This window comes from Acartia tonsa, chromosome 15 (genome assembly GCF_053477335.1).
Source record: "Acartia tonsa isolate MP-2025a chromosome 15, ASM5347733v1, whole genome shotgun sequence".
Taxonomy (NCBI): domain Eukaryota; kingdom Metazoa; phylum Arthropoda; class Copepoda; order Calanoida; family Acartiidae; genus Acartia; species Acartia tonsa.
Genome location: NC_137274.1, coordinates 19,304,237 through 19,328,536, shown reverse-complemented (window position 1 = coordinate 19,328,536; position 24,300 = coordinate 19,304,237). Strand labels below are relative to the sequence as shown.

The 24,300-nt window shown below is 32.1% G+C and overlaps 1 long non-coding RNA gene across 1 annotated transcript in view; it reads left to right on the top strand.

Annotated features, from left to right (window-relative positions):
• LOC145307206 (uncharacterized) overlaps positions 1-24,300 on the top strand; it is a 251,072-nt gene that overhangs the window by 1,797 nt on the left and 224,975 nt on the right. The window lies entirely within an intron of this gene.

Genomic DNA, 24,300 nt, shown 5'->3' with positions numbered 1-24,300 from the left:
TCCATTATAAACAAAATCCATTACCTACAAAAAAAAAGTGGAGAAACCGCCAAACAAGGAATACAACATGTTAAGGAGCATAAACTCAGCTGGTAAATACCACAGGTAAAGGTTCAGCAGGGAAATGCCGTAGCCTAGGATCATCCCAACCAAGGGGGCGGTGCCATCACCAGCTTTCTGCCGTATCTGCAAAAATAATATTTCCAGTATGGCTTCCAAACCGATAAATATAAGCTAGATTAAATAGGACTGGTTCTCAGCCATACTAAAAAATTATGTATAGACTCGTATTACAGACAATTGTCCACGAATATTAAATTAAAAGTAATATGATTAATACCAGTTTTGTTAGCCAATGCCTTGTCTTATCCCTTTAGACTAAATCTATCTATCTATCCGTCTATCTTTTTATCTATCTATCAATCTATCTATAAATTTCAGTACAATAGAAAGAACCAGTTTCTATCAATCTTTATTGGTTTGGGGGAAGTCCCCATTAGAGCTAGAGGGCTAAAAAATTTGTTCATGTCCCCTGTTTGATAAAGAATTTCCAACTATAAGTAAGTCAAATTCAATTTTTGCTTCCTTCACCCTTTTATTCAAAAATCTTTGTTTTTAGGTCCTTTTTACTTAAACATTTCGGCTGTCATTTTCTTATTTTTGAAGCAAAAAAAATATTGTTTAGAAAATGTTTAGACAAAGCCCAATCTGTACCACTTTTGATTCCTGTGACGTCATAAAATGAGAGGAGAAGTGGGAAAGAAAACCCCTATAAAAGAGATGGAGAATATGACGTCAAAAGTAGTACAGATTGGGCTTCGTCTAAACATTTTCTAAAAAATATTTTTTTGGAAATTTGTCTTTAAAGAACCAAGTAACTCGACAAACAAATAAATCATACAAAAAGTTGTCAACAATGTAAAAAATCTTCATGTTTAAAATGAATGTACAGACTTTCTGGTAACTATTATAAAGTTGCTACGCTTTCTAAATTGTACCTATCTGTCATAAGAATCATCATTCACAGTGTTAAATGAATAAGACAATTCTTACATGTATAAATAAACTAAAATCGCCAACCATTATGGACTGACAGACAAAGTGACTCATAGAGTAGCTTCTCTACTAAAAATAAAAAAGATTAGCACCATAGATTAATCAAATCACCCCTTCTGTAGATTAGAATTATGTGTTGAATTGCTTGGACTTATCTATTTCAAACCATCCAACCAAGATCAATAAATGTACCCAAAGTACGAGGCTTCAGTCCAAGTAAAAAGTTTGGGTACCTATTAATTTAGCCAGATATGATTCCTCCGGGTAAAACTTGGAACCGATCACATGACCTAAACACACAAGGAACAGAATCATAATAATATTTTTCCAGTATGGCTTCAAAACCGATTAATGGCCTAGGATGGCAACATCCATAAATGCAAAGCTTAAAAGGGATAAGACAATGACCAAAAAGTTTATGTACATCCCCAATGATGATACACAAAATTACCCCTTCTGTCAATCAAAAGTAGTAGTTGAAATGTTTGGACACTGAACCAACAAATCAAAATTTTGTAAAAGTCCCAAAAGTTGGTAGGCCAACTAATGAGAATACGTTATTATAAAACTTTGGGGACCAGTGTTATAAACAGCCCATTGTCCCCTTCCTCCCTAATAAAAGCGAAGCTTAACAAACTAGGCATTAAAAAATTAACAATTGCATCGTATTATTGACAGCTTTCCACAGATATTTGAATGAAAAATTATAAGTTTTGAAAGTATTGGTATACAGGGATCTAAAGGAAAAGACAATGGCCGATAAAATGGATCACATCCCCAATAATGATACACAAAATTACTTCTTCTGTAGATTAAATTAGTGGTAAAAACGTTTGAACACTAAAATTAATGAATCTACCAATAAAAATTCAATAAAAGTTCCAAAAGTCCCAACTTTTCAACTAATAATATTAATCTACATAAGAGGTAATTTTGTCAATCATAATTGGGGATACTGACCTGATTTGACAATAGTTTTCTGTAGAGTATAAGTATGGGATAACCAGCTAACTGTCCCAGAATAAGCTTTAAACCTGAATTAGATAGATATATAGAAAGTTAGTTAGATAGATAGATGGATAGATGGATAGATAGATAGATGGACAGATAGATAATTAGATACATGTGTATAATTTCGTCTCTAGTTTTATTAGAGTATTACACAGATAGACAGACAGACAGGTGTACCTGCTTCAGTGCCGCCAAGGTTATCAGCTAGAGCTTGAGTCCAGCCCCCCATAGATAGATAAGACAGACAGATGGATAGATAGACAGACAGACAGACAGGTGTACCTGCTTCAGTGCCGCCAAGGTTATCAGCTAGAGCTTGAGTCCAGCCCCCCATAGATAGATAAGACAGACAGACAGATAGACAGATAGATAGATAGATAGATAGACAGACAGACAGGTGTACCTGCTTCAGTGCCGCCAAGGTTATCAGCTAGAGCTTGAGTCCAGCCCCCCATAGATAGATAAGACAGACAGATGGATAGATAGACAGACAGACAGACAGGTGTACCTGCTTCAGTGCCGCCAAGGTTATCAGCTAGAGCTTGAGTCCAGCCCCCCATAGATAGATAAGACAGACAGACAGATAGACAGATAGATAGATATATAGATAGACAGACAGACAGGTGTACCTGCTTCAGTGCCGCCAAGGTTATCAGCTAGAGCTTGAGTCCAGCCCCCCATAGATAGATAAGACAGACAGATGGATAGATAGACAGACAGACAGACAGGTGTACCTGCTTCAGTGCCGCCAAGGTTATCAGCCAGAGCTTGAGTCCAGCCCCCCATAGATAGATAAGACAGACAGATGGATAGATAGACAGACAGACAGACAGGTGTACCTGCTTCAGTGCCGCCAAGGTTATCAGCTAGAGCTTGAGTCCAGCCCCCCATAGATAGATAAGACAGACAGATGGATAGATAGACAGACAGACAGACAGGTGTACCTGCTTCAGTGCCGCCAAGGTTATCAGCTAGAGCTTGAGTCCAGCCCCCCATAGATAGATAAGACAGACAGACAGACAGACAGATAGATAGATAGATAGATAGACAGACAGACAGGTGTACCTGTCTCAGTGCCGCCAAGGTTATCAGCTAGAGCTTGAGTCCAGCCCCCCATAGATAGATAAGACAGACAGATGGATAGATAGACAGACAGACAGACAGGTGTACCTGCTTCAGTGCCGCCAAGGTTATCAGCTAGAGCTTGAGTCCAGCCCCCCATAGATAGATAAGACAGACAGATGGATAGATAGACATACAGACAGACAGGTGTACCTGCTTCAGTGCCGCCAAGGTTATCAGCCAGAGCTTGAGTCTAGCCCCCACGTAGATAGACAGACAGACAGAGATATACCCAGATAGATACAGGCAGACAGATAGATAGATAGACAGATAGACAGACGGACAGACAGATGTACCTGCTTCAGTGCCGCCAAGGTTATCAGCTAGAGATTGAGTACAGCCCCCCATAGCCATAATTATTACTTTGATTGAGTTCAGCCCCTCATATTCACAGTTAGTACTTTGATTCTGAAAGAAAAACAAGGATGACAATTAATATATATATATACTGGTCTACCATTGGTCAATCAAAATGTATACTGACCTATCTTTTGTCAATTAATATATATATATATATATATACTGGCCTACCATTGGTCAATCAAAATGTATACTGGCCTATCATTTGTCAATTAATATCTATATACTGGTCTACAATTAGTCAATAGAAATGTATACTGTTCTACAATTGGTCAATAAAAATGTATACTGGCCTGCCATTGGTTATTTAGTCTGTGTATTTATATTTTAATGCATATAATAATAATAAGTTACAACAAAGCTTAATTGATATGGACAAAGTTATATATATGGAATATTGGGGCTGTTATTCTTTACAAAATAAATATCAATTTTCAACCATAAGGTTAACTTTTTCTGGGTGGGGGGGGGGGTGTACTTTGTTATTTTGTACATAATGATGTTAAAACACAGACTAGTTTACCAATGGCAGGCCAGTATACATTTTAATTGACCAATGGCAGGCCAGTATACATTTTAATTGACCAATGGTAGACCAGTAAATATATATTAATTGACAAATGATAGGCCAGTATACATTTTGATTGACCAATGGTAGGCCAGTATACATTTTGATTGACCAATGGCAGCACTGAATACATTTTAATTAACCAATGGAAGGCCAGTATGACGTCATTTTATAGGCCTTCAATGGACCCAGATAGAGGGGGGACAATGGACTATTATAAGACTAGTCCCCAAAGATTTATAATACTGTTAGTTTATTCATTATTGTATGAAGCCTGACATTGCAGCATTAACAAGGACAAGACACAATAGGGGGGGGGGGGGTCATATTATATTTTGAGGGTGAAACATACCCTTCCCCAAAACAGTTAAAAAACTTTTTCTGGACCTATAAGAAGCTTCACTATAAAGGAGAATCATAGGATGCATTTTTTTAAATTTTAACAACTAGATACCCAGTCAAACATGCGTCATCTCTCCAAAAAAATTAAATGACAATTTCAAATTCATAGAAGTGATAGGAATCTTTTTTTCATTGAAAATGAAAAATAAATGACCAGTATTTTTTTTTCATTTTTGTAATTTTCCCCCAAATGCCAGAAAAATGAAAAGAATGTTTTTTTCATTGAAAATGAAAAGTGAATGACCAGCATTTATTTTTCATTTTTGTAATTTTCCGAAAAATGACCGGGCATTAAATTTTCATGTTTGACTTTTTCCAAATTATGCCAAGAATCTTCATATCATTAAGAGATGAAAAATAAATGCTGGTCATTTACTTTTCATTTTTTTCATGAAAAAAACATTTCTGTCATCTTTTTTCATCTAAATGACTTTCATTTAATTTTCATGTCATTCTTTTTTTCTATATTACATGGTTAGAAAAAATCCCGCTAGAATTCTCAAATTTTAATTTTAAAAGTGGGAAAAGTTAAGTAAAAATAAATTTGATTAAAATTGAGTAATTATTATGTTATTAGAAAATATAACTGAAATATTTTTGAACATGAAAGGAATTTTTAACATTCATTTAAATTAAAGAAATCTTATTTGAATTACAATTTCAATTACTCATATAATCGACTAAATTCAGTGTCGACTACAACACATCATTTATTTTAGTAATATCTTTGGCCATCATACTTAGGTACATGTGGCAAGTCCTAGGATGCTGCGTTACATTATATATTATTTCCGTAAAAAGATGACCTGGCATGTAAATTTCATTTCTCTACAAACATGACTGTCATTTAAAAGTCAGGTCTCCACAAAAATGATTGTCATTTAAAATTCATTTCTATAATCATCAAAATCGATGCCATTTTAGAAGGGAGTTGATTCTGAAATATCCCTGATTTTCATTTTTCTGGCATGATGATTTTAAATGAATAGATTTAAGCGAAAAAGATGAAAATTAAATGAATTTTAATGAAAATGTTAGCTGGGTACTGTAATGATAATATTCACAGAGACATCGACGCAAAAGTGAAAGTATTAATTTGATAAGGAAAGCAAACCTAAGCATACACAGACCACCCCCCCCCCCCACACACACATATACCTGGGGCCCTGGATTTATCAGAAAATTTATCACTAATTAGAATTATTTAAATGCATTTTTAAAAGATTTTATTAAATAATTTTTTGAAATGAACATGTTAAAAAATTATTTCCAAAATTATTCTTTTAACAATAAAACTGATATTCCAGGGCCCAAAATATGTTTACATAAAGAATGATAATTATAGAATTTTGGGGGCTTTGTGTGTGTGTATGTGAGTCTTTGTGTGTGTGTGTGTATGTGAGGTTAGTGTGTGTGTGTGTGTATCTGTGGGCTTTGTGTGTGTGTGTGTATGTGAGATTAGTGTGTGTGTGTGTATATGTGAGGTTAGAGTGTGTGTGTGTATATGTGAGGTTAGTGTGTGTGTGTGTGTATCTGTGGGCTTTGTGTGTGTGTATGTGAGTCTTTGTGTGTGTGTGTGTATGTGAGGTTAGTGTGTGTGTGTGTGTATCTGTGGGCTTTGTGTGTGTGTGTGTATGTGAGATTAGTGTGTGTGTGTGTATATGTGAGGTTAGTGTGTGTGTGTGTATGTGAGATTAGTGTGTGTGTGTGTATATGTGAGGTTAGTGTGTGTGTGTGTGTATCTGTGGGCTTTGTGTGTGTGTGTATGTGGGGTCTTTCTGTGGGCTTTGTGTGTGTGTATGTGGGGTCTTTGTGTGTGTGTGTGTGTTTGATTATGTGGGTATGTGTGTGTGTGTTGGGTCTTTAGTTGTGTGTGTGTTAGGGATCTGTGTGTGTGTGTATGTGGGTGCTTTGTGTGTGTGTGTGTATGTGAGGCTTTGAGTGTGTGTGTATATGACGGGTTGACTGTGTGTGTGTGTGTATGTGTGTATAGAGTGTAGTTAGTGTTTGTGTATGTGGGGTCTTTGTGTGTGAGTGTCTGTGGGCTTTGTGTGTGTGGGGGGGGGGGGTATTTGTATTTAAATTAAATCTTAAATATTACGCATTAATATGTTTATATAAAAACTAATAAATCAACTTTTTATGAAAATTTATATACGAGATGCGGAGCATTGAAAGGGTAAATGCCTTGGCCTTATACAGGCTGAGGACCACAATATGACAAGTTGACAGCTTATCTGTTTCAAGAAATTTTTTGATTTATGCATCAGGAGATCAGAAATTTACAAGAGTTTCAGGCAAATTTGTGTTTGTCCCAATCTGTTACCTTTTATCACATATTAATATCTGTACACTTACAAACAAACACACACACAAAATAATGCAACCAGGGATTTAAAGGGATATGACAATGGCCATTAAATCATTGTATATTCTGTAGATTATAATTAGATGTTGAAATGTTTGGACACTCACCTTAATAAACCAACCAATCAAAATTCAATACAAGTACCCAAAGTTGTTAGGCCAACAAAAAAGAAAATTATATTATAAAACTTTGGGGACTAGTGTAATAAACAGGCAAATATACCCTTCCTCCCTGCCAGTTACCACCTTAAAATTCATCAAAAATTCTTCTACTGTTAATTTTAAAAAGAAAAACATTTTGCTCATCTTAACTATAATATTTTTTTTATATTTATCATATTTATCGAGAAAATCTATTTTTTCATATTATTGCATAGAAAAAGCTTCCCTTAGGAGTAAAACTCAATACGTCAATTCATTTAAAATATTACCTATATCAAGATATCAGAACTCTATGAAAGCATCAAACTTAACAAATCCCTTTTTATTAAATCTCTCTCTATCTATAAATATGTATATAAATATATCTATCTATAACTACGGATTATGATATTTAGCATAGCAACTATTTTGACCCCTAAAAAAAACGCATATAAATATACACACATACACATACACACACACACAAACATTCATAGTCAAGGCTAAAAACACTAACGGGTCTGCCTGTATATATATGTATTTAACTAAGGGGGAAGGGTAGGGTCTCTCAGAGGCATAAAACTAAAAGAAACACACACACACACACACATTCATAGTCAAAGCTAAAATCAATAATGGGTCTGCATATATATATATTTGTATGTATTTAATTTTTTATCTACCTATCTTTATATGTATACACTAGCAGCTACTTCCCTACGTGCCTATAACATTACTTAAAGGTTGGAGTGAAGGGGGAGGAAGGGTTCTCTGTTGAAAATCTTCAGAGTACATGTTGTGTGTGTGTGTCTGTATGTGTGTGTGTGTTTAAATTTTTAGGGGTCACAGGAATTCAAACCAAATTAGTTGCTATGCAAAATATTATAAGTTCTCTTCAGAGAGAGAGAGAGACATAAAAAGGGGATTTGTTAGGTTTGACCCATTCTGATATCCTGTTATAAGATATATTTGAAATGGATTGACGTATTTAGTTTTGCTACTCAGGGAAGCTTCTTTCTGTTTGTAATTTTGAAAATTAGCGATAAGTTTTTTGATTTCCTATCGTTTTAGTTAAGATTTGATTACTTTAATTATAGATTTTTTAGCATTTCTTACATACACAAAACACACACACACACACACACATATATATATCATAATAACAACAAAGTAATACCAGTATTAATATCATTTATGTGTGTGAGAGAGAGATAGCATACACACAAAATCACACATAAAACTTACATGCAAGGAAGACAAGGTCCATGACCAACCCTGGATATAGAATAGCTTTGCTCTCAATAATCATACCTAAACTCTACTTAACTCTCACACACACTAACACATTTTAAAACAAAATATTAATAATATTCACACACACATACATATACAAACTAACCCACAAACACACAGATTGTCAAACATGTTTTACATAAACATGATTCAATAAAATTGTTGTGAAAACAAAATTTTATTCATAAATCAAATATTCATAATCATGTTTAAAAGAAACTTCACCTATATAGGTTTATTAGGGAAGGGAGGGGACATTAGATTGTAATTTAAATTACACCTATAATTTTAGCCGATTAATTTCTCGTTCATTATCTTATCCCTTTATTATATTTATATATATTATACATATATATTTATTATACCTGTGGGTTTTTAAAAAATTATAATTAGATAAGGGCTGATGTAAAAACAAATTTTGCTGCATTTTTAATGCACTAGAAACAATATGAATTAAAAAACTGTAAAAATAGCAATAAATTGGAAGTTACTATTCTAATACTGTTTTATGTAAACATATTATATTATTCGTTAGTATAAGAGTATGATCACAGTATGTTTAGGCTTATTATCGTAATGTTGTACTCCTTTAGTTGGGGACTAGTAACTGAGGATCTTAAAAACTATTTTAAATAAAAATACCCGAAGATTTTAAGCCATCGAATTGAAGTGGATGATTATATATCTTTGGGTACCATTAATAATTTATAGTCCATTGTCCCAACCCTCCTTGAATATTACCCCGAAATTTTGTGTGAGTGCAGTAATCATAACTAGTGCAAACTTTGGGGACTAATTCACAAAATTAATTAAATTAAATCTAATGGAATTGTGTATATTGTAACAGAAAAAATATTATTGATGGAAGTAAGGATTGTAGATTTATTTTATTCATTGTTAAATTTACTTTCCTTATTGTCTTACATAAACAGCTTTCCTCAGATATTAAAATGAAAAATAGAAAAGATTAAAATCAGTTTTGTTAGCCTTGAGGGAATTCCCTGACTAACAAAACTTGTAGCAATTTTATAATTTTCATGTTAATATTCGTGGAAATTGCCTGTAACATAATGCTATTCATGATTTTTCAGTAAGACTGAAAACCAGTTCTAAACCAGCAGATATTAATCGGTTTTGAAGTCTTACAGCAAAAAGTTCACTAAAATGACAATCTACAATTAGTTTATTTACACATATAACTAGCTAGCAACTACACCCCTATCATCTTGAAGCTCTATATTCGTAAGATTAAAAGTAGTGAAAAATATCCTTAAATCATGCCAAGTTAATATTAAAATTAAATGGACTAAAACCATTTGAAACCTTTCATTAAAATGGAAAAAAAATTTACTTTATATAAAAAGGAGTAAAACAACAGCCAACCATTTATGACATACTTATTCATAATTAAACCTTTATACATATGAATACCACCCCCTATTTGAAGTACGTACAGCCACCCATTTTATGACATGCTTCTTCTAATAATTAATGCATTCCAACAGTTTTACCCCCCTTAATTTACATATGTAAACCAAATTTACACTATCTATGTATCTATCTATCTATATCTATCAAAAATGTATATCAACAAATATAAATTGTTGTTTATAAATTATTTGGAATAATAAGGTATGACGAGTTTCAAATCTATTTAAATCCACTATTTAATAGTCAATTTACTGTTTCTTATGCTGTACATATCATACTGTTCTATTACTTACAATAAATAAGTTTAGAAACGATATAAAAAGGCCAAATAAACTTTATAAATTATATAGATTTTATATATAAAGTAGAAAGGTTCTTTTTCTGTAGCATAAGATCTCAATAAATTCTGAATCAATTGGATTCTCTAATTGAGACAATCTTCACATAGTTTCTGTGATATATGGTTTAAGGCTTTTTTTTTATTTTCTTATTTTAGTCATGGGTTGATATTATACTTTTTTAGGAACTCTCTGCCCCTTGGAAATGCTACAGTTGTTGCTCCAAAAGTGTTATAAAGTAAAATAATTGTTCAATAACCAAAATTATATAAATATTACACAAGTTATGAATTGGAGTAGGCAATATGCAAGTATTTTTATCCAACTGAGTCAATGGATATAATATATATGGATAAATATTGACAGGGTAAAATTTGTTGTAAATAAATGTGGCTAATATGGACCTCATTTATTGATTAGTTTGTTCATCAAATAGGGAAGGAGGAGATTATGTAAAGGGGTGAAGCAGGGGCATCTTTATTTTAACCAGCACTTGAATTTAGGATTTAAACTTGGTTCTTGTCAAACCATTCAACATAAAATCTACAACTGAAAAGTCATGTACTTTCATGAATTTAATCTTTATAACATATTTCTTCCATTTCTATGAATTTAAATTAAATTAATTATGCACTTTATTAGAGTACAAGTAATACTATATCGATGATAAGGATATAAATTATGACATGTTTAGATATTATGGCATTTATTTAATTAAATATTCCTTTGAATCAATCAAAAAATCATTCTACTAACAGTAAGATGCCTAAAATGACCATTTATGTAATATTACAGCAGGGTTTTAGGCTATTTTTGCTATGAATTTGATGTAATTTTTAAAGTAACACGATCATGGAAATGGCTGTTAATAGTTCCCAATTAGAATAGATGTGTAATTTTTGTCATTAGCCGAAACTGCCCACCAACCCACTCCCTCAATCCCTTTCATTTAGCAGCGAAGCTTCTCTAAAGTAATGGATAATGGACGACAAAAGTATGGTACTAATTATGTCATTATGATAAAAGTTATTTATCGCATTGTATTATAGAGAGTTTCTGCTGATAATGGAATTAAAAATTATAAGATTAAAACCATTTTTAACAAAACTGATATAAAATTTATAATTTTCATTATCTAAATTCTTGAAAACTTACTGTATAATGATGTTAAAAATAATTTTTCAGTTTGGCTGAGAATCTAGCTTATATTAATCAGTTTTGAAGCCATACTGGAAAAGATATCCTTAACTAAAGTAACAGGATGTCTGTTTGTCTTTGAGTTTGTACCAAAAGATCTTGCTAACTGATGTTCCAATCGGGTTCTCCTGAACAGGCTAGCTTCTCATAGGTCCCAGGAAGGTTTATAACTTTTTTTGCAGAAGGGTAACACCACCCTCCCAAGAGATATCGCCCCTAGAAAAAAATAATCCCCCACCCCCCAAAAAAAAAGTTTTTTATTCTTTTAATTTCTAAAATAATAAATTGATTTATCAAATTTGACTCTCCCCTCCTCAAGTCTAGTCTTATAATAAAACAATATTCTGATCCATAAAGTTGTTAAGCCAATGAATAAGAAAAGATGTTATGAAACTTTGAGGACTAGTGGAATAAAACAACCCATGAACCCTTTCTCCTTTAATCATCGAGCTTTGCTTTTATATGGATGTTGTCATCCTTGTTAAAACAAACTCTCCTCCCCAAAAAAATTCCCTACTCTCCCCAAAATATTTTTTTACATTTTCTTCTTGATGTTTTATTGATTAATAACCTTGGACTTTAATGGATAAGACAATTTATTGATTAAATAAAAAAAAATATAAAGCTTCCCTTAGGAGCAAAACTCAATACGTCCATTCCATTTCAAATATTTACTTTAACAAGATATCAGAACTCTATGAAAGGGTCAAACTTAACAAATCCCCTTTCTCTCTATCTATCTATCTATCACTTGGGCTTATTAAATCAACTAAATTATTTATGAGTATAAATATATGAGTATATAAATTTAAAATAGATTATTTATGAGTATAAATATTTGAGTATATATTTAGATATAAAATTTAACAAAGAAGAAGTATGACCATGATAAGCGAAGCAATAACAAGTAACACCTGTTTTGAAATTTCATTGATTAATATCAAGGGACCTTAAGGGATAAGCATCAGTTTACTAATAGAAAGCTTCCCTTAGGAGCGAAACTCAATACGTCAATTCCATTTCAAATATTACCTATATCAAGATATCTAAACTCTATATGAAAGGGTCAAATACATTTTTTATCTCTCTCTCTCTCTCTCTCTCTCTTTCTTTCAACACTTCCTTCTTTTATTTTATTAAACAAAACTGATTACAAGATATCTAAACATTTTGCACCTTTACCTAACCCCCCTTAAACACACACACACACATATATATGTATATCCATCGTCTAAAAAAGGGGTCATATGGGGTTGAATTATTTGTAAAAAGTATCTTGCTTTCCCACGTGGATATTTAATATCTTTTCTCTGATTGGTTAAATTTTATAGATTCTTCATTGTAATTGGTGAAAAGGGGGGTTGTAAGTCATATAAAAGGGACAATATCCTTATACCCACGTGGGTTATACAATCTTTCTCACCTATACCCTCTCTCTCTCTCTCTAAAGATTTCCTTGGCGCGCAAAAAATACCCCTCCCCTCCCCCCCATAATACGTCAACTCAATACGTCAAAATACTCTATGAAAGCATCAAACTTAACAAATCCCCTTTCTCTCTCTCTCATGCTCTCTCTCTCTATCTATCGCTAGGGCTTATAACATTTAGCATAGCAACAAATCAAAACACAAGTGATCACACATACACACACACACACACACAGAGATGCAAATGCTCTGAATTTTCAACAGAGAACTCCCATTTATAAATATTCCTTTCTCTCTATCTATCTATCTATCACTAGGTCTTATAACATTTATCATAGCAACAAATTAAAACAATTTTCAACCCCCCAAAAAAATCCCCTTTTTATCTCTCTATCTATCTATCTTATTTGAATTGTGTGACCCTTACAAATTTAAACACATGTTATCATATACACACACAAATATATACAGACACACACACACACAAATCCTCTGATGATTTTAAATTAAGAAAATAAACGAAAGCACTTATACAACAGGGAGGGGACAATGGGCTATTTTTTACTCTAGTCCCCAAAGCTTTATAATGCTGTTTCCTTAATCGTTGGATTGATTACTTTAGGGAATGCCAGGGAGGGAGAGGACATTGAACTTTTTATTACACTAGTCCCCAAAGTTTTAGAATAATGTTATCTTAAAGGATGGCTTAACAACTTTGGGTACTTTTATCAAATGTTTGCTTAATTAAGTTTCCAAGTGCCCAAGCTTTTCAACCACTGACTGTAATCCTCAGGGTAATTTTGTGTATCTTCATTGGGGATGTTACATAAATTTATTGGCCATTGTCTTATCCTTTTAGATCCCTGAAATAATACAATAATAATGTTAACACAGTTAAGAAAGTAATGACATGTGGGAAAATCAATTTTGTACAAAATAATAGGTTACGTCTAAAAGAAGAAAGGGAAATTAGTCATAAAACTTACACTTGACAACATCTAGGAAAGGAATATGTAATCACAAATTTTATTTGATTTTATGTCAAGTTATCAGAGAAGTATCATATATCCTCAGTAGCAAGATCTAATAAATCAAGAAAACTTTCTATAATGGTTTATTTCTGATTATAGCCTCCCTGCCCCAACCCCACCTATAACTTTCTTTTTAAGATTTTAATAAAACAAATATTTAAAGTAAATCTTTCCCTATCCCAGACATTCCTTCTTCAAATATGATGACCTCCGAATTAGTTGCCGAATGTGTATGCAGTTTCCTGAGTGTTTCCCCATCCTAGCTCAATATTTACTACTAGCTAAAAAAGCTTCAAACTTTAAAAAAAATATCAAAATTTGAAAAATTCAAATTTATAATGTATAAATCGTTTATACATTCAAATTTAGATTTTTTGAGGGAAGTTTGAAGATTTTTAGCTAGTAGTAAATATTGAGCTAGGATGAGGAAACACTCAGGAAACTGCGTACACATTCGGCAACTAATTCGGAGGTCATCTCAAATATCCTTCTTTCAGCATATAGGGATATATAAGTTTTCTTCAATGTAAACATATAAATTTGAACATAACATAAATTGAAAACCAAAATATTTTAACACTAACTTTAAAACTTAAAGTTTTCTTGCATGATCTAAAAGCAAAATTTAAAAAACCTTTTTCCTATTTTGAAATAATCTTTTTCAACCAATTTCCTCATCATTTATCCTATAAAAATTTTTTTTAGGAAAAGGCCCCATGGTGTTATTTTCAATGTATTTTACACATGGAAAGGAATTGATGCATTTTTAGGCGCCAACATATTTAAAGTCAGAAAGGTCATAAAACAAAAAAAGAGCATTGGCATAGTTTCTCATGTGTATAAAATGTCAGGGGTAAAGTGAAAATTAATACATTTAGATAAACAATTTTATGAAAGAGGTTTTATAAATAAAACAAATAATTTGATGTACATCCCCAATGATGACACACCCCATCTGTAGATTAGAATTAGTGGTTGAAACATTTGAACACCCAATTAATAAACCAACCAATCAAAATTCAGCAAAAGTCTCCTAAGGTTTACAGGAAATGTATAAGAAAAATTTATTTTAAAACTTTGGGGACTAGTTTCATAAGCAGATTATTGTCCCCTCTCTCTATGTGTATCTTTAAATGTCCCACCATATAGCCTAAAATCATTAATAATATAAAATAAATTATTTTTTTTATACCTCATTTGAAAGTCCTTTTATCCTTATGAAAATTGTTAACATTTTGTACACCCTCCTTTCTAAGAATATTTTTGTGTTACTATCCAAATTTAAAGGGATTATAATGGCCAATTAGAATTTAGAATTTCATGGAGGGAAAAAATGCTTAGCTGTGATTGGTTAGGTAGTTTTAACTATATAGAAGTCCCGCCTTTTTTGATTCATTTATCATTTCTATTTTTTATACAACATTATGTGGCAAATATTTATTTTTTCAGCTTTTTTATGTAATAAAACAAGATTTTGTCTTTTAAAGAAGGGTTATTGACCAAAGGGATTAAGCATAGAAAAATCTATCTATCTATCTATACAGGGACTTGTTTAAATTGAATGACCCCTTACAAATTAAAAACACAAATGATTATACACACACACAAACACACACACGCATAAACAATTAAACCAATGATATCGATAATTTATGCAGAGGATTTTAACCAGTTACCAATAAGAAGCATTAAAACCTTCATCCCCCCCCCTAAACTCTGGTAAATTTAAATGGCGTTTTCTGTTCAACTGTGATTTCTTTTCACTCTAATAAATTGAACCTTGTAGCCGGCTAAAATAAAGATATACCCCTATTCACCCTTTAACCTCATCTCCTCTCCTCCTATGTGCTGACCAATAAATCATGCCCATGTTAGCAACCTAACAACATTGTTTCCCCTGTAATAATATACACATAAATTTTATATCCATTATCAAAGCCAATCTTAAAATAAAATCAAAAAATAATTTTTTTGCGTTTTTATTCAATTTTATTTTATTGTAAAAAGTGTCATAGGCTGGTTTTAGACTAGTTTTCAGAAAGGACAAGTCCCAAATAATACCCAAAGTTGTTTTAAACCGAATAAACTAGGATTATATAAATATGGACACCATTATTTAATTTATAATGCTTTGTTCCCTCCCTGAGGTGATAATAATCTTAGATCCATCTATCTATCTATATATCTATCTATCTATCTAGCTGTATATCTATCTATCTATATATCTATCTATCTATCTAGCTGTATATCTATCTATCTATATATCTATCTAGCTATATATCTATCTATCTATCTAGCAAAATAAGGAAAATTAATATCTATTGTAATATTTTCGATTAGTTGGTTTTGAACATATTTGTTCTTGTTTTAAAATTAGGATGTAGTCTTCAATATGTGCCCAGGGGGTAAGAAAATAAAGATGTATGCTTCTATCATTCATTCCCAAGGGGTGTTTATACATTTCAAAACATTTTTTTACAAAAGAAAATTATTCACAATATGGTGTTTTCCCTAAAGCAAGGGCTTTAACCCTGCAGGGCATATACTTGTGGTAACTTAATCCAGAAAGGCTACTAATTATCCAATATAACCTAACCTAACCTAGAAAATATGAGAAGTTACCCTGTTAAGGAGAACCAGTATAGTTCAGTGGTTAGCGAGATTCACACGCACACAGACAGACACACACACATCCTGTTACTTTATTATTTTTACAATTAGCTAAAGTGATGCATGTGTGTTATTGAAGACACACTTCATATGGGGAAAGATTTTGAAGAAAGAAATGTCAAGTTTAATTGCCCCCAATTAATATGTCTCAAGTTTACACCTTAAAACAAAAAACAGTAAAATTATTAAAATTTTTGGGGTCATACAATATTTCACAAGGATGTAAAGGGATAGGACAATGGCCGATAAATTGTTTTACATCTTCAATGATGTAACACAAAAACACCCCTTCTGTAGATTACAATTAGTGGTTGAATTAGTGAACATAATAATATTTTGGGGACCAGTGTAATAAATAGCCCAATGTCCCCTCCATCCCTGCATATTTCCACATGGTCTGTCAAGATTAATTGCACCCAATAAATTTGTCACAGATTTACACTCTAAAGCAAAAAGCAGTAAAATTGTTCCTTAAAATTTTTGGGGATAAAAATATTATTTAAATTTTTATATTTTGATATCCTATTATATAAAGTAGTAAGTTTTTTTTGTCTATAGCTTAAGATTTTTATAAATACTGAACCTATTGAGTTCCATTTAAAGGAAGCTAAAATTTGGTCCTGGTTTTAGGCTATTTCGTTTTCAGATGTACATCTTGAGATGGTTTTAGGCTATTTTCCTTTCCTTTTCCACCCTTTTTAATACAGAGCCCCAGAATTCTAGGGGCACGGCTGCTAGTATTTTATAAGATGTTTACTTTTTTGAAATATTTTTAAAGATTCTTTGAAATCCTTATAATATCTTTTTTTCTCATGAGAAAAACAGTTAAGTTTTGTACAATATATGTAGATTAATTGGCTGGGAAATAAAAGTTACACTTGACAACATCTGGGACAGGCATATGTAATTGAAATTGTAATTACTGTTATGTTGACCTATTCTTTTATCAATTTATATATACAGGGACTTTCCCAATGATGATACACAAAAATACCCCTTCTGTAGATAACAATCATTGATTAAAAGGTTTGAACACTAAACCAATATCTAATAAAACAATGAGACATTCTTAAGCCATTGAATAAGAAAACATTATTATAAAATTGTGGGAACTAATGCAATAAATGGCCCATTGTTCCCTTTTTTCCTATACAAGAAAATAAACCCCCTACAATTTAAGATTTTAGTATGAGAATTATCTAAATAAAATCCTTCCCTATCCTGGACGACAACCCCCCACTAAAAAAAAGACATTTTTGTTAAATATGTTTTAAAAATATATCTTGTTACAAGTATGTACAAAAAGGAGAGGAAACAAGTAATAAATGCAGGGATGTAAAGGGATAAGACAATCCCCAATGTTAATTCACAAAATTATCCCTTCTTTATATTACAATTAGTGGTTGAAACATTTGGACATTCAACTTATTGAACCACTAAATCAAAATTCTATAAAGGTCCCCAATGTTGTTTGACCAATGAATAAGAAAACAATATCATAAGACTTTGGGGACTACTGTAATAAACAGCATAATGTCCCCTCCCTCCCTGCATAATATGTGTCAACACTAACTAAAAACTAAAAAGGTCACTGACATATTTTTACATGGGTTGTAAAAGTCTTCATGTTAGGGGTAAAGTGAAAAGCAATAACTTTAAATAAAATACATAAATAAATTCAATAAAAGTTTTATAAATAAGAAATATTTATCATTTTAAATTGAGTTCAGTACTATCAAGATAACAAAATGAAATTTAGTAAAAAACAGTAATTTCTAATGGATATATATATGAATTATTTTTATTGAATGCATACAAATTATTCACCAGGTCCGAAGAAGAATAGCATAAAACCTGTTCTGGTTCATATTAAAATAAGGTATATTTAAAAGACAAATAATAAATAAAAAAATAAATATTATTTGTATGTTTTTTCAACACATTTGAAAATCCTTTTATCCCAAAGAAATTTAACGAGTCCTTTTAATTTGAGACCCCTCCCACTTAAGCATTTTTTGTGTTACCATCCAAATTTAAATGGCAATAATGGCCAATTAGAATCTAGCATTTTATGGAGGGAAAACATACTTTGCTGTGATTGGTTAGGTAGTTTTAAACTTTTTCCCGCCTTTAATATTTAACATTTCCAAAATACTATGTGCTTTGCTTATATAATTAATCGTTTAAACTTTACAACAGGATATAGATTGTATAAAAAGGTGTCACATACCTACCATACAAAGGGCTAAAATCAAAAGTGCTTTTTCTCTAACAAGGATGACAACATCAATGAAAGCAAAGCTTAACATGATATTTTTCTACCAGATTGGCTATTTTATTTATTTTATAAAAAGTTTGGTTATGGCTTTAAGCTTTTTTTCTGCCTTTACATATCCCTTACAATATATATAAAGCCCCTAGAGGCTAAGGGCGCATCTGCTAGTTTATTTAGAGGATGGGGAAGGGGGAATTCGTCATATTAGCACGCTGCTTGTTTTACTTTATTAGAGGGTTAGATTAGGAGAAAAGCTACTTTGAAAGTACTACGAAAACCGATACTTCGTTTTCTTTCCATGATCAATTATGTTATTTAAAATAACACTGAAATCTGGGAATTAATGGCGTTTTATTATATACAACAATTATTTAAAAATTAATGGCGTTTCCTCACCTGCATTACTAATGGATATGAAATATATTTGGGAAATTGTCCTCATAGTAGGTTGCTATTTTCCTTTCTTTCAAATGGTCAATTTGTTAGTGCAGTTTGAGCGGCAGGGGGGGGGGGGGTAAAAAGGGGGTTATGTTATTTTATCCAGCTGCAAGTATAACTGTATCAGAGCACATGAAAATCTGGTGCAACATCTAAGTAATAATATGTCCATTACTAAATTTTATTCCAGCTTTTCTTATTTACCTACCCCCCCTCCCCCCTGATATTATCTGATAAAATGGGTTAATTTTTACCCAAATTCTAAAAAATAGTTTAAAACCATCCTGTGCTTATAAATTGAAGTTATTCTATAATTTGCTTTGGGTATGGTTTAATACTATTCTATATTTAAATGAAAGCTTGAGATTGATTTAGGCTATTATTCAGGCTATTATTCTAACCCCTTGATTAAGATTCTAGGTGCGAAGCTGCTAATTTTAATATAAATATCTTTTTTCTATGGAATATTAAAATATCATCCATCGTCCTAACTCTATAACCCAGCGGAAAGTCAGAGTTCTAAAGTGATAAGACAATGGCTGATAAATTGTAAATGTAAATCCCTATGATTACAAATAGATTTAACACTTTTGTAGATTACAATTAGTGGTTGAAACTTTTGGACACTCAACTTAATGAACCAACCAATCAAAGTTCCCTAAATTATGAAGCCAGTGAATAATAAAACGTTTATATGAAACTTTGGGACCTATTGTAATAAATAGCTCTTTGTCCCCTCCCTCCCTCACTGGATAGAAGTAGTAGGTCGGTATCAAAGATCGTGAAAAAGGCCGGTTTTATACCATTTTTTCATAGTTTTTTATTTACTAGAGGAAATCCCCCAAAGCCTCTAGAGACAATTAAGGTTTGATGGGGTAAATTCGATTGTCAAATGGAAAAATTTAAAATATTTTTGGAGGATGAATCATTTTTATTGCATGGGTGGAGACACCCTCTCCCATGCAAAATAGTTAAGCTTCACTGTAATGGAGAACAATATCGGTTCATTGTTTAGCGAGATCCTTCACAACAGTCAAAAAAGCTTACTTCTTTATAAAATATGTCTTTATTTATTAAATGTCCGTTATTTAGCCTATTATACAAAGTAGTAAGGTTTTTTTTCTAAAGATGGGAGGGAGGGGACATTGGACTAAAAACTTTGGGGACTTAAATATTTATTTGGTTGCATAAACCTGGATTTTCACCCAAAAGATTTTATATATAAAAGGTTCATTTTGTTATAATAATTACTCATAATTCATTAATTAATGTTCATTAATTTATATTCCATTGTCTTATCTCTTAGGATCTCTGATATTTTTTAACAAACTTGATTGAATAGACTTATGAGGCAGAGGAAGGTGGTATTTTAAAGCCATGTTGGAATGGTCCATTGTTAAATTTTTCTCCGCTATAGAACTCCATTGAAATGAAAAATTTCAGCGCCAAAAACATTTAGGTCATAATTGTTATTGCTTAACAGTTACTAGGGGATATGGGTTGTAAAAAAGTGTCACATGTCTCCCAAGAGGCGCCATATTTAAAGGACTTTTTAAGTGAACTAATGTAGGCATTGAAAATATATACTTTATTTTACTCTCAGGGCCACATCTCTCAAAAGTAGTAGTGTAAACTCATCTTAGTATAAAACCTGCAAAAGGCTACTACCAAACTTCACTAAAAATCGAAGCATAGAAATAAAAACAATTCTATTACTTTTCAATATCCTATTTGCCTTTAGCCCCTAGGACAATGGAAGTCAGGAAAATAGTCTTAAACAACTCAAAGACATTTATAAAGATTCCCTTATAAGTACAACCCCTTAAGTGCATATTTTCTGATATCTCTAGTTCCAGACAAAAAATATGTTTTTTTTATATCTATCATTGGTCATTGTTGTAAAAATTAGCAGAGAGAAATAATTGTTGAACTAGGTCACATGTCTCCGACACACACACACACACATGTATGTCCATAATTGAATGGGCCAAATTTAAAGAAGGGGCAGAGGAAGGTAGACAGGATGGAATGTTCCATTGTTAACTATAAATTTAAAGAAGGGGCAGAGGAAGGTAGACAGAATGGAATGGTCCATTGTTAACTATAAAAGCCGCTTAAAAGATTAAAAATTAATGGCAATCCCTAATTTTATATTTTTATGTCTATCGCTCTCTCTACCTCTCTCTCCTTATCTCTCTCCTCTCTCTATTTTCACTCTCTCTCTTTCTTTAAACACACAAACCTAAACTTATCTATCTATCTATTTTCTCCTTCTTTCTATCTTTAACCAATACATTTTAAAGAAATATACTTGTTGCTTTGCCCCTAGTCTTTAGGAGATGGAAGTTATAAGCAGAATATTAATTTAATGACATATAAACTTGCCGCAAAATAGTAAAAATACAGGATTCTCTTTACAGGCATACTTACATTTTTAGAAAACAATTTATATATATGCTTTGCTTAAAATATTGTACCTTTTCGTCCTAGGAATCATTGTTCCATAAATCAGATTGATAGGGTGTTTACATAATAAAAAGATTGTTAAAAATTTAAAAATTGTTGGGAAAATCTGTTTAAAATACCCCCACCGAATGTTAAACTATGTTTACAAAAATGTAAAAATATTTTTAACAAGGATGACAACATCCATAAAAGCGAAGCACTTAAATGGTAGGACAAACAGACATTAACACTTGTATAGTGTTAGAACTAATTGATCAGAAAAAAATGTATAAGATTCGAAGCAAAATTGTAAGTAAATTGGACATACAGACAATTAGGCGCCAATGTGACACATTTTTCTAGCTCTACAAAATTTAGGGTTTTTATTTTCCAGTAAAGTTGAGTAGCTCCTCTATAATTTTGTCTTGTTATATTTATAAAAATAGATATATTTTTATGTATATCTTGTTTTGATATGTTTAATATCAAAATGTAAATATTCTGGAACTGTTAATCTACCTAAATATATATATTTATCTTTGACCATCCTATTATTGATTAAGTTTTTCTTTTCGGTAAGCTTTACATAGGCTATTTTATCTGTATATTTAGGTCTTGAGGTGGTTTTGGGCTATTTTATTGCTTATCCCTACCCTTTAGAATACAGAGAACCAAGACACCAGGGGTATAGTTGAAAATATATTTCTATTATTTACTTTTAATGTTGCACTACTCGTTAACAAAATACATGTCATCCTTGTAATTGACACATTGTAAAATTTATTGAAGGTGTCCAAAGTTTAAAATATCTTGCGCTGATGACCTAATCAAAGCATTGAAATATTTACATTATTTTACTCTCATGGCCATATCTCTTAGAAATGTAGTAGGTAGTTGTTGAGACTCCTCCTAGTTTAAAACCTGCCTAAGAAAGACAAATATTAAACCTCTCGAAAAATTTTATCACAGACAGATATAAATTATACTATTTTTTGATATGCTAGTTGCTTCGCCCCTAGCCTCTAGGAGCGGACAGGGAAAGTCTAGAAAATAGTCTAAAACCACCAAAAGACATTTCCTGAAAATGAAACCCGTAGGACCAGTAATTTCCAAGATCTTTAGCTTGAGACAAAAAATCTTATTTGTTACATTTAGTATTGGTCATTGGCAGAGCAATAAAGACTAAATATTTCTCCAGAAACACATACACACACCTAACCCCCCCCCCCACCCCCAATATATTACTTCTTTACAAACCAGGGAGAGAGGGGACAAATGAGCTGTTTATTACACTAGTCCCCAAAGTTTTAGAACCACACTATCGTACTGAATAACCTTGGGGACTTTTACTAAATTTTGATTGGTTAGTTCAAAACGATATCCAACTGTTTCAACCAATAATTTTAATCAACAGAAGGGGTAATTTTGTTTATCCTCAATAGGTATTTACATATATTAATTTATCGTCTTATGCCTTAATTTCCCTGTTTACAATGTTTGTTTCTCACATGACCTGATCCATTTATCCTTCTAATATGTCAACTGTTGAAAAGAGAAACAAGGATGACAACATCCATAAGTAGCCAAGCATAATAGATGGTTTAAGGCTATTTTATTTTTATCCTTTATAATAAAGTAACAGGATCTTTGTATGTCTGTCTGTCTGTACCAAATGATCTTGCTAACCGCTGAACCTATATGGTCCCTTTTACAATGAAGCTTCCTATATATAGAAAGATGGTTTTAGGCTATTTTATTTTCATTATTTATAATAAGGTAACAGTATCTTTGTCTGTGTGTATGTCTGTCTGTCTGTACCAAATGTTCTTGCTTACTGCTGAACCTATATGGTTCTCTTTTACAATGAAGCTTCCTATAGGTCCTTAAATGGTTTTAGGCTATTTTATTTTTATTCCTAATATAAAGTAACAGAACCTTTGTAACTGTAACTTGTCTGTACCTAAGGATCTTGCTAACCGCTGAACCTATAAGGTTCTTTTTTACAATGAAGCTTCCTATAGGTCCTTAGATGGTTTTAGGCTATTTTATTTTTATCCTTTATAATAAAGTAACAGAACCTTTGTCTTTAAGTTTGTCTGTTGTCTGTACTTAAGGATCTTGCAAACCGCTGAATTGATATGGTTCTACTTTACAGTGAAGCTTTCTATAGGTCCTGAGATGAGTTTTAAAGTGAGTTTCCAGAAATTTCTTGTTCATGTACAAAGAAAATAGGGGAGTGGCACAACAGGTTTGAAACTAATGTAAAATCTGTATTCTGCTTCTGAAATATCTGTATTCTTCTTCGACCGGACCTAGGCAGGTTTTTAACATTTCCTTGTTTGGTAGTAGAGATAGGGAAGGGGGGGGGGGTGGCAGTTGTTAGTTTAACCCCAATTATAAAAACAAAGTACAGATTAATTATTATACTCATGACCGCTAAAGAAATGGTGGGAGATAAGATTATGACCGGGGGGGGAGGGGGATTAACAGACCTAATGACCGTTGCGTTTCATAGAATTAAATAGTCTATGACCGGGGGCGGAGATTTATAACCTTACAATGACCGTTTAGATGAGCTCGTGTTCCTTTTAAATAGGGATTATGAAAATGGCGGGGGGGAAGTGGATATTGGGCTGTTCATTACACTAGTCTATAAAGTTTTGAATTTCTTATTTGATGTCTTAACAACTTTGGAAACTTTTGTTTCATTGGTTCATTTAGTTGAGTG